This window comes from Stegostoma tigrinum, chromosome 17 (genome assembly GCF_030684315.1).
Source record: "Stegostoma tigrinum isolate sSteTig4 chromosome 17, sSteTig4.hap1, whole genome shotgun sequence".
Lineage (NCBI taxonomy): Eukaryota > Metazoa > Chordata > Chondrichthyes > Orectolobiformes > Stegostomatidae > Stegostoma > Stegostoma tigrinum.
The window spans coordinates 17,752,913-17,764,806 of NC_081370.1; the positions used below are offsets into that span (position 1 = coordinate 17,752,913).

General features: G+C 42.0%; 1 protein-coding gene across 1 annotated transcript in view; it reads left to right on the top strand.

Annotated features, from left to right (window-relative positions):
• The window catches only part of LOC125459171 (cleavage and polyadenylation specificity factor subunit 6-like), a 68,688-nt gene extending 63,117 nt beyond the window's left edge, over positions 1–5,571 (top strand). Inside the window, exon 9 of the mRNA XM_048545207.2 lies at positions 3,068–5,571. The gene's annotated coding sequence lies outside the window, so the exon portion shown is untranslated. The remainder of the gene's footprint in view (positions 1–3,067) is intronic.
• The last annotated feature ends 6,323 nt before the right edge of the window (positions 5,572–11,894 follow it).

An 11,894-nucleotide genomic window follows, 5' to 3' on the forward strand; every position in this document is an offset into this window, starting at 1 on the left:
ACTAAAGTTAGGTGGAGCTTTAGTATAATGTCCGTTGCCCCGATAACATTGCAAAAAGATTAGTGAAGACGTGCTGCAGAACTAGGGGCATTCCCGAGGCCAGCTGTTCTAGCACATACCTGGAAATGTGGAAAGTTGCCCAGGTACATCCTGTCCACCAAAAGCAGGACTAATGTAACATGGCCAATTAATGCCCCATCAGTCTACTGTTGGACATGATGAAATGATAAAAGGTATTATCAATAAACATCTACTCAACCAGAACCTACTAACTCATGCTCTGTTGGGGTTTAACCAGCACACCTAGCCATTGATTTCATTAAAGCTTATGTCCAATCATTGATGAGAGATGAATTTGAGGAGAAGTCATTATCCTTGATATCAAGCCAGCATTTGACCTACTGTGGAATCAAAGTTCCTGAGCGAAACTGGGGGAGAACTCTATAAAAATAATTAGCACAATGGAAGATGGGTGTAGTTTGTCATTTCAGCCCCAGAACATCACTGAAGGAGTTGCTTATTGCCCATCAAGCAGGCTGATTTCTCTTAGGTGGTGTCAAGCTTCTTAAGTCAACTAGGCAACCAGAGAATATTCCATCACCATCCTGACTTTTGTACCCTGTAGATGTTGGATAGACAGTGAGGCGACAGAAAATGAGTTACTTCATGCAGAATTCTCAGTCCCTGACCTGTGCTTGTAGCAACAGTACTTAAACTGTGTATACACATTACTGGTCTAGTTCAGGTTTTGGTCAGGGTAACTCCCACATGTTGATAGTGGATGAATTCCATGATGATAATGCCATTGAATATCAAGGATGAATGTTTAGATTCTGTCTCATTGGGGATGATCAGTTCACAACATTTGTGTACTGTGAATGTTACTTGCCACTGGCCCAATCCTGAATGTTGTCAAGGTCCTTCTGCTTGCAAACACAAAACTTGCAACATCTCAGATAATGAAGCAGTCCACATTGATATGCAGAAGGACCTCGACAACATTCAGGATTGGGCCAGTGGCAAGTAACATTCACAGTACACAAATGTTGTGAATTGATCATCCCCAATGAGACAGAATCTAAACATTCATCTTTCCAATGAAAGAAAAGTCTTTAAAGAAGCAGCTGAAGATTGTGAGGCTGAGGACATTATCCTGAAAAACTAGAGTTCTTGCGGCACAGTGGTAGTGTGTTCCTACCTTTGATCAAGTCCTTCCTAATCCAGAAGTGTGTAAAAGCATCTCTGAAATGGTTGATGAGAAATTATTCATACTGAGGCACTCCTGCAATGTTATACTGGGCATAGAAAAATTGGTGTCCAGTAACCACAGCCATCTTTCTTTGTGCTAGATATAACACCAACAAGTGGAAAGTTTTCCCCAGATTCCCATTAACTCCAGTTTTATTAGGTCTGCTTGATGCAATACTCCGTCAAATGATGCTTTGATGTCAGGGCAGTTAATCATACTTGTCTGCACTGTGTGACTCTATGACTTCACCTCTGGAGTTCATGTTTGGACCAAGTTTGCAATGAGATCACAAGTGGCCTTGATGGAACTCAAACTAAGGGTCAGTAAGCAGGTTATTCCTTTGCAATTACCACGCAACAGCACTGTTGATGAACCCTTCTATCACTTTACTGATGATTGAGAATAGACTGATAGTAATAATTAGCTGGGTAGATACCTGTGTTGTAGCTGAAATGGTAAATTTTGGCCAGGGGTACAGCTAATTCTGGAGCACAAGTCTTCTGTGTTGTTGCTGGAATGTTCTTGGGGTCCATAGTCTTCATATATCTAGGACCTTCAGCTATTTTTGATGTTGCATGGAGTGAATCAATTTAATGATTGGCATCTGTGGTACTTGGGACTTCAGGAGGAACTCATCCACTTGGCACTCCAGGCTAAAAATGAAGGCACTTATTCAGCTTTGTCTTTAGCCTTTATATGCTGTGCTGGCCTATTACTAAGGATACAGATTGTGGACCCATTACCTCCTGTTTTTTAATTGTCCACCACTATTCATGATTAGATATGGAAGGACTGGCAAAGCTTGGATCTGATCTGTTAATTGTGGAATTGTTTAGCCTTGTTTTTGTTGTTTGGCATGCAGATGGTCCTATGTTGTAGTTCCACCAGTTTGACACCTTGTTTTAGTTATTCGTGATGCTGCTCCTGACATTCTCTCCTGCAATCTTCATTGAACCGGGGTTCGTCTCCTGGCTTGGTAATAATGGTGGAGTGGGGCATATGCAACGCTGAAAGATTATAGATTGTTTTTGATTACAATTCTGCTGTTGTTGGCCCATAGCACCTCATGGATGCCCAGTCTTGAGTTGGCAAATCTTTTTGAAATCTAGCCCATTAAACAAAGTGATCACACTACACAACATAGTGGAGGGAATTCTCAATATGAAGGTGTGACTTTGTCTCCACAAGGATTGTGCAGTCGCCACTTCTATCAATACCATCATGGACAGGCACATCTCTGAAAGGTAGGTCGGTAAGGACCAGGTAGAATTTTTCCTCCTTTAGATGCCCTTACCAAATGCCACAGAATCATCTACCAGATTCTTCAGGACCAGGAAAATGAGTCTGAGAAATTAAATGACAGTTTTTGTTCAACAACAACATGAACACCGCTACTGAATCCTGACCTTCACAACGTGTGTAGAGAAATCTGAAAACTTTACTGTTCCTGATCATGATACAATGAATTATGTTTGGAAAGTGCTTATGGCTAGACATTGAGTGAAATAAGGATTGAGCTTGGTTGCAATGCCACCCCCCGCCCCCCCCCCCCGCCCCTCCCCGGCTTCCAGTAAAACGCGTCTGACAACATGGTTTGGCCTTATACTTCTGGCAACATGGCGGAAATATTAATATGAAACTGTTGTGCAATGTCTTGATGAAGAGGAGAGGATTGGCCAGGAGGGGAATCACTGTGATTGTTAGGGGAGATAGATATGGTTGATGTTACTTCAATAGCCCTGACTCTTAAAATTTTATCAAGTTAAATTAACGCCTGTTATTCTCTTTGTTCCTCTTCTGTAATCCCTCAATCTGCAGAGAACAATTTTCACCTTTGTACAGATCCTGGATCAGGAGAAAAATTTTAAAAAAAAATCAGGAAGACATTTTGAAATGAGTGAAGAAAAGAGCTGAATTCCCAGGAGAGGTGTGTGCACACCATGGGCTGTAGAAAGTGTTATTACACACGGAGCTGCAACTTGAAGAAATTTTCCAGTTGGGTGTGGCTTTCTGGAACATTGACCTGCTATTATGTCGAACAACTTGTTTTGTTCAGCAATTATATACTAAACTTTTTTTACATTCTCAGTTTCTTTAAACGTTGCTGGCCGGGAAAATCTTTTTATAATAAGGTGCAGATGACTTGGAGGGCATCTTCAGTGGGAAGCTGCATGTTTGACTGATTGCAGTAAGCGTCCGTGCCAAACTTTTAACTGTCCACTGAGGGCATTGGCCTGAGCCCTAATATGTAGTACCAGTTGATGGATCACTGGTAAAACATTTAGGGGGTAAATGTCATCGGTTGGTTGCATTGTTTTGAATAAAATCTTGCAACTAATTATGTCTGTCTGTTTTCTGTGGATAATTTTGGAGCATTTCCTCTAGTCACTCACTGTTAACAGCTAAGTTTTAAGTAAACAGATTTTGGATTTCACTGGAAATAACAATCAAGGAAAATCTTCCCAGTATATGTTTTTACACTTTCCAAGCTGCGAATGTGCACATGATTTCTGACTGTCATTAGTCTGCCATGGAATAAATATTTTTTAAAATTTTTCATGTTTGGGTGAAAGCAGGGGTGCAGATAAAATAAGTGTTCCATCTGTGTTCCATGACTTGCGAATAGTTAGTAACAGCCTGATGAATTTCCCTGTTTGTCCGTGTGTAGAACAGTGTTAGTGTTGTCCAGATCCTCCTTTGTGTATCATAGTGTCGGCTTGGATCACATCCAGTCAGCAAAATCCTTTTTGCTTGTTATGCTAGCTTTGCAAAAGTACTTTGGTTGTAAATTTCAAACAGAAAATGAAGATTTGTAATATCTTTTTTGAGATTCTACATTTTTGTAGTCAAAACAGTACAACTTCTGGCACACCTACAAAATCTCTCATTTGTTGAGCTTTTAAAAAAGAAATAACTTAAATTTGTTACATTCTGTCCCACTGAGTAGTTCTCCCAGATGTATGGCTTTCATGGTTCTCAGAATTCACTTAGCTGCTCTGCATCACTACTACATTAACGAAAGAAAATCTCGCTGGATAATAAATAGTAGCAAACAGCCATGCTTACATGGATTAATTTAACTGCTTTGAAATGTGAAAATAAGTTGTTAAGAATTACTGGGAACCTGTTGGCAATAATTTTGTGGAATAGAGAATACAGTAGACACACCGAAAACTGTGCTTCCTCTGCCCCCTCAAACCCCTCCCCCTGAGGAAAAAGTTTGAAAAGATATTGAGAATTTGTTAAGTTTTAATAACCTGTGCATTTTCAGGCATATTGCAGCAATAGCAGCTGCAATTTTGCCACTATTGGGTGATGTTTTAAGGTTAATATGAAACTATGAAGTCCTTTTGTTTGTAAAGCAAATGTGGCTAGCAGTCCCTTGTACTCTTTGAATACAATTAATTATACAAATCGTGAATATTCATGACATTTGGTGGTAGTAGACAAGTGCTGCAGCCTTCAGCATTTGCTTGCTTCTGGCTCAACTAGTCTCCAGACCAGAGGTTGCCTGGTGTTGTTTGCAACTATTGCCTGCACACGTCCAACTATAGAGTGGAATGCTTTCTGCAGCTCTGAGGACGAGGACTAAAAGATTGAACAGCATATCATGCAATAATGGTTTTAATGATGACATGATGGGGCAGGTTAGTGATGGTCATTTTGACTAGAACCTGAGGTTTTTATTAGGAACTTAAATGGACGTTGCTGCATGAAAACCTGTGCAGTGCAGACCATGAAGGATTTGTAAAGTGTAATCGAGACTGATTTGTGTAAATGTTAGCAAACAATCAAGTGATTCATTTCAAAAGCTACCTTGATGATATGTTGCACATGCAAAGTCAATGGTAAGAATCTTTCCGATTTGACAGTGGTCCCTGCGGCAGACCAGACCCCTCTTTAAAGTTTTTGATTTAATTCTTTTACTTTGAAATGGGAATACCATAACTACTGTGGGAAGTTCAACTGAGTTGGCACTGCTGGCTTGGTGCTACTATAGTTGGTGCCAACACTCCTGGTGGAAGTCGGGGATGAGGGGAAATGCAGGAAAAATTATGAATTAGCTTCAGCATTCCACGCAGAATTTGAATCTTCCTTCTATGGCAGTTTTTCTGTTTTTTTTTTAAAATGGAGAAGTGTAATTTTTTTAGTGGTACCAATTTAACAAAAAAGGAAGATTTGTTGGTGACTTTGTATTGTGCTTGTGCGTTTACTGTGAAATAAAAAAGATGTTGTGTTTTTTTTTGAAGCTTGTTACTATGTATATTTTAGTGACACAAATAGCTCCAGTGTATTAAAATGTAGATTCCTGATGCCTTGCTGTCTTTTTTTAAACTTGATGTATAGAGGAAAACCCTATAATTGAGACATGTCTGAGGAACATGAAACTAATGCATTGAACGGAAGACTTGAAGAGGAGAGGTATAGGACTGGCATATTGCCTTGAAGTTCTGTGCCATGTGTTCTGTTTTTCTCTACAATGAACTTGACAATCTGATCCTTACTAAAGCTGGGCACATTGAAAATTCAGTGGACTGCAAAGCCTTCTTAAATTTCTCAAACCGGTTTCAAACCTAGCCCAGGATAGGATGGATGGGAATGGTTGCAGCATACAATAGAGATTTGGTATGGATTAACGAGATTTAAGATTTATTCAACTAAGACAATGCAGTTTGATAACAGGTGGTAGACAGAAAGCATTAATGTAACAAATGATGAAAGGCAGGGGAGTCACTGCGTTTGAAAAGCAATCTAAAAGTACATTGGGCTTTGGATGCAATGATGTAATTGGCTTACTATTAGATGTATTAAATTCTCAAAGCAAAAATGTCAGTCAGCCTTTATTAATTTGTTCATCAAACTTCAGTTTACAGGAGGCAAATGCTTTGCTGCTCGTCTGAAGGTGCAACAATCAACATCGATTTTGTTTTTACATTGACAATGAATCTTTCCAAGTGACATGGAAAGAATTAGATGAACACTCATTAAGTCCTTGACATATCTAGAATGTTTTAGGTTAAGGGGAAGTAGATTTAAGGAGAAATTACTTCTCTCAAATTCTCATGAATTTGTGTAATTCACTACTCTGGACTGATGTAGATGCTGGGACTGAGTAAGTTTAAGGGCGAGGTGGATTTTTAATTAGTAATTAGTTTATGGATTATGGACAACAGACAGGGAAGTGGAGTTAAGGCTGAGTTGATCAGCCACGACTGTATTAAGTAGCAGAGGAGGCCCAAGGGGCTGAATTGCCTACTCCTGCTCCTAATTTTTACAATTCTTATTTCAAGGAGTAAAGTGATTTATGTTTAGTGTCCAGAAATGATATTCTTTGCATGAGTTGAAACATGATTTTGTTGAACTCCGAGTTCTGCAGTAGATGATTACTGGACTCAAAATGTTACCTCTGTTTCTCTCCCACAGATGCTGTCAGATCTTCTGAGTTTCTCTAGCATTCTCTATGTTTTCCCTGATTTTATCTGTTCTCTTTAGGTGGAAATTAGGCTGGAGTTAAAATAGTGCAATCACATCGTCCCTCTGATCTTGTTGGTTTCTCATTGTGTACCAATATTAACAAGCAGGCAAACTGGACAGCTACAAGGAAATAGCAAGCACTGAATTTAATTATGGAAATAATATCCATTTAAGGTAATTAAAGCTAGATCTACAGTTTGAAACTGTAAACCTGAGCGGTGAGGGTAGTGTTACCTCCCAATCAGGCACTAGTATTCTGCCAGGCCTCTCAAAGAGGCCTAGAGTCTCCCTTGCTACCTCTATTTGAAATTCTGGTAGATCTGTTCCACTCCTGCTGTTCAAAGGATTCCTTTGCCTCTGCCTCCTCCATCTCCACAAATGATCCCTTGTTGGGATCAACAATAGGTCCAGTTCCGTATCAGGAGCCCTATGTTATAACCTAGGCTAAAAGAATGTGCTGTCACTTTTGTGCTATTACTCCCTTGACCAAATCATGAAGTAAAAACAGACTTTCCAGTTACTGAAATGGCCAATTCTTTCTATCTAAGCTCTAATATAGAAAAAGTTAGGTTGGGGTTTAAGTAAAAAGATCTAATAACCTGGTTTCTTAATCAACTAAAAATGCTTTATTATCAAAGCAAAACTTACTGAATAAAGATTCAATAACTGGTTAACATAAAAGCTGAAAGAACAAAAACAGAAGTTGCTGAAAAAGCTAAGCAGGTCTAGCAGCATCTGTGGGGGGGAAAAAAAAATCAGAGTTAATGTTTTGGGTCTGGTGACCCCTCCTCAGAACTGGTTAACAATTATAGTATAAATGTCTAGCCTTGTGACTAACAGAAAATACATACAATTCAGGAAAAGAGAGAAAATTAATTTCTCCCTGTAGATATTCACTTTAAAACTACTTCCCCGACATTAAGATTGTACTTAAAAGGCAAGATGGATAAAGCATAGGATGTTCTGAATTTTGTCGTTCCATTACTCTGGCATAATATTAATCATGCATGTTTGGCTCTAAGTCTTGGCAGACACACCTTGCTCAAGAAATACAATATGGAGAATTTCTTGCAAATCACTCACTCTGAAAAACAAATAGATTTGACCCGAACTCTAACAAGAGAGATCAGCTGAGCAGGTCTTCTTCACAGAATCTCTGAAGGAAGAGAAATCTATTTTCTTTTTGTTTCTCTTCACCTAAAGTGTTTGTGCCTGTATTTTGGGATACTTAGAAGGTAACTATTTATATTACAATGTTAGAAACTATGTTAGCCAATTCCACATCTTTGTAGAATACACTTTTATCATAGACAATAGGTGCTGGAGTCGGCCATTCGGCCCTTTGAGCCAGCACCACAATTTATTATGATCATGGCTGCTCCTCCACAATCAGTATCCTGTTCCTGCCTTATCCCCATAACCCTTGATTCGTCTATCTTTAAGAGCTCTATCTATCTCTTTCTTTAAAAGCATCCAGAGAGTTGGCCTCCACTGCCTTCCGGGGCAGAACATTCCATATATCTACCACTCTCTGGGTGAAGAAGTTTTTCCTCAACTCTGTTCTAAATGGTCTACTCCTTATTTTTAAACTGTGTCCTCTGGTTCTGGACTTGCCCATCAGCGGAAACATGTTTCCTGCCTCCACAGTGTCCAATCCCTTAATAATCTTATATGCCTCAATGAGATCCCCTCTCATCCTTCTAAACTCAAGTGGATGCAAGCCCAGTCGCTCCAATCTTTAATAAATCATTAATTTTGTGTTTATTAGATGAACTTGTTTGATGGATCCTTTTATGTAATATGCAGAAAGTATATAACTGGCCAAATCAAGAACCAGATAAACAATTAGATTTATAGTGTGATCTGGAAAGTAATGGAAGTACAAAAATCCTGCTCAATATCAGCAACAAAAGTTTTTTCAAAATAACTCATGGACACTTTAACACACAAAAATAATCAACCTCCAGCCTGAGCTTTCAAAGAAAAGACACACCCCAGGCTCAGACCAGCTAGACTTTCCCGGCCAAAGCAATTGTCCAGTTCCTAGCTCTGCGTCTCTTAGCTACAGTGTAACCTGGGAGAATGCTTCTCTGGTAGTTTACTCATCTTGTTTGCTGCTATTCATGTGAGGGCGCCACACCTCAGGAAGGACATACTAGCCCTGGAGCATGTCCAGCGGAGATTCACACGGATGATCCCTGGAATGGTAGGTTTAGCGTATGATGAACGGCTAAGGATCCTGGGATTGTACTCAATAGAGTTTAGAAGATTGAGGGGAGATCTAATAGAAACTTACAAGGTAATGTATGGTTTAGAAGGGGTGTACGCTAGGAAGTTGTTTCCGTTAGGCAGGGAGACTAGGACCTGTGGGCACAGCCTTAAAATTAGAGGGGGTAAATTTAAAACTGAAACGAGACGACATTTCTTCAGCCAGAGAGTGGTGAGCTTGTGGAATTCATTGCCGCAGAGTGCAGTGGAGGTCAGGACGTTGGATGCCTTCAAGGCAGAGGTCGACAAATTCTTGATCTCAAAAGGAATCAAGGGCTACGGGGAGAGTGCAGAGAAGTGGTGTTGAAATGCCCATCAGCCATGATTTAAATGGCGGAGTGGACTTGATGGGCCGAATGGCCTTACTTCCACTCCTATGTCTTATGGTCTTATTCACTATGATTCTGAGTCTATCAACAGTAAATGCAACAGAATATTACCCTGGGATTGGAACAGCAGCTCCTTATTGATCATACAATCCCTAAGTGCAGAAAGAGGCTATTCAGCCCAACAAGTCTGTACTGACCCTCCAAACAGCATCCCACCCTATACCTGTAACCCCACATTTACCATGGCTAACCCACCTAAGCCTGCACATCCATGGGGCAATTTAGTATGGCTAATCCACCTCATCTGTACATCAGTGGGCATAGAAGATAACCAGAGCACTCAGAGGAAACCCACACAGACATGGGGAGAATGTGCAAACTCCATGCAGTCAGTCACCCAAGGCTAAAATCCAGCCCAGGTCCCTAGCACTGTGAGGCAGTAGTTCAGACCATTGTGCTACTGCACACTGTCCCTCTTGTCGACTTCGTTCATGGGGTGGCTTTGTCCATTTGGGAGCCTGTAATTGAAATCTATCAGGTGTTTTGAGGATTTCAGGAGCTAATGAACCTCCCTCCCCTGTGTATTTCCAGTGCTGTTTAGTCTTATTCATTGGTAGAATATGGCAATCACTGGTTAGACCAGCATTAATTACTTACCCCTAACTGTCCAGAGGACAGTTAACAGTGAAGTACATTGTTATGGTTCTGAGTAACATGTAACCCAAACCAGGTAAGGATGACTGATTTTCTTCTCTGAATGAGTTATGAACCAGATACGTTTATTATTACAATTGACAGTGGTTACATGGTTGCCATTAGGCCAGTTTTCTTTACTGAATTCAAATTCACCATCTGTCATGGTAGAACTGAAACCCGTGACCCCAGAACAAAAACCACGATGATTAGCCCAGTATCATTTCTATCATACAATCACCTCCCCTTAAAACCAACCCAGTTATTAATGTCAGAGATCATGGGAACTGTAGAACTATCCCCACCACACCCGGCACCTTCCCCTGCAACCGCAGGAAATGCTACACTTGTCCCCACACCTCCTCCCTCACCCCCATCCCAGGCCCCAAGATGACATTCCACATTAAGCAGAGGTTCACCTGCACATCTGCCAATGTGGTATACTGCATCCACTGTACCCGGTGCGGCTTTCTCTACATTGGGGAAACCAAGCGGAGGCTTGGGGACCGCTTTGCAGAACACCTCCGCTCAGTTCGCAACAAACAACTGCACCTCCCAGTCGCAAACCATTTCCACTCCCCCTCCCATTCTCTTGATGACATGTCCATCATGGGCCTCCTGCACTGCCACAATGATGCCACCCGAAGGTTGCAGGAACAGCAACTCATATTCCGCCTGGGAACCCTGCAGCCATATGGTATCAATGTGGACTTCACCAGTTTCAAAATCTCCCCTTCCCCCACTGCATCCCTCAACCAGCCCAGTTCATCCCCTCCCCCCACTGCACCACACAACCAGCCCAGCTCTTCCCCCCCACCCACTGCATCCCAAAACCAGTCCAACCTGTCTCTGCCTCCCTAACCGGTTCTTCCTCTCACCCATCCCTTCCTCCCACCCCAAGCCGCACCCCCAGCTACCTACTAACCTCATCCCACCTCCTTGACCTGTCCGTCTTCCCTGGACTGACCTATCCCCTCCCTACCTCCCCACCTACACCCTCTCCACCTATCTTCTTTACTCTCCATCTTCGGTCCGCCTCCCCCTCTCTCCCTATTTATTCCAGTTCCCTCCCCCCATCCCCCTCTCTGATGAAGGGTCTAGGCCCGAAACGTCAGCTTTTGTGCTCCTGAGATGCTGCTTGGCCTGCTGTGTTCATCCAGCCTCACATTTTATTATCTTGGAATCTCCAGCATCTGCAGTTCCCATTATCTCTGATACTATGGGAACTGTAGATGCTGGAGAATCTGAGATAACATAGTGTGGAGCTGAATGAACACAGCAGGCCAAGCAGCATCTTAGGAACGCAAAAGCTGACGTTTCGGGCCTAGGTCCTTCTTCAGAAAAGGGGGATGGGGAGACGATTCTGGAAAAAAATAGGGAGAGAGGGGGAGGCAGATCGAAGGTGGATAGAGGAGAAGATAGATGGAGAGGAGACAAACGAGTTAAAGGGCAGGGATGGAACCTGTAGAGATGAGTATAAGTGGGGAGGTAGGGAGGGGATAGGTCAGTCTGGGGAGGACGGACAGGTCAAGGGGGTGGGATCAGGTTAGGAGGTAGGAGATGGGGGTGTGGTTTGAGGTGGGAGGAGGGGATAGATGAGAGGAAGAACAGGTTAGGCAGGCGGAGATGAACTGGGCTGGTTTTGGGATGCAGCAGGGGTAGGGGAGATTTTGAAGCTTGTGAAATTCACATTGATACCATTGGGCTGCAGGGTTACCAAGGGGAATATGAGTTGCTGTTCCTGATGGTATCAATGTGGATTTCACGAGCTTCAAAATCTCCCCTCCCCCCCACTGCATCCCAAAACCAACTCAGCCCGTCCCCGCCTCTCTAACCTGTTCTCCGTCTCACCTATCCCCTCTTCCTACCTCTAGCCGCGC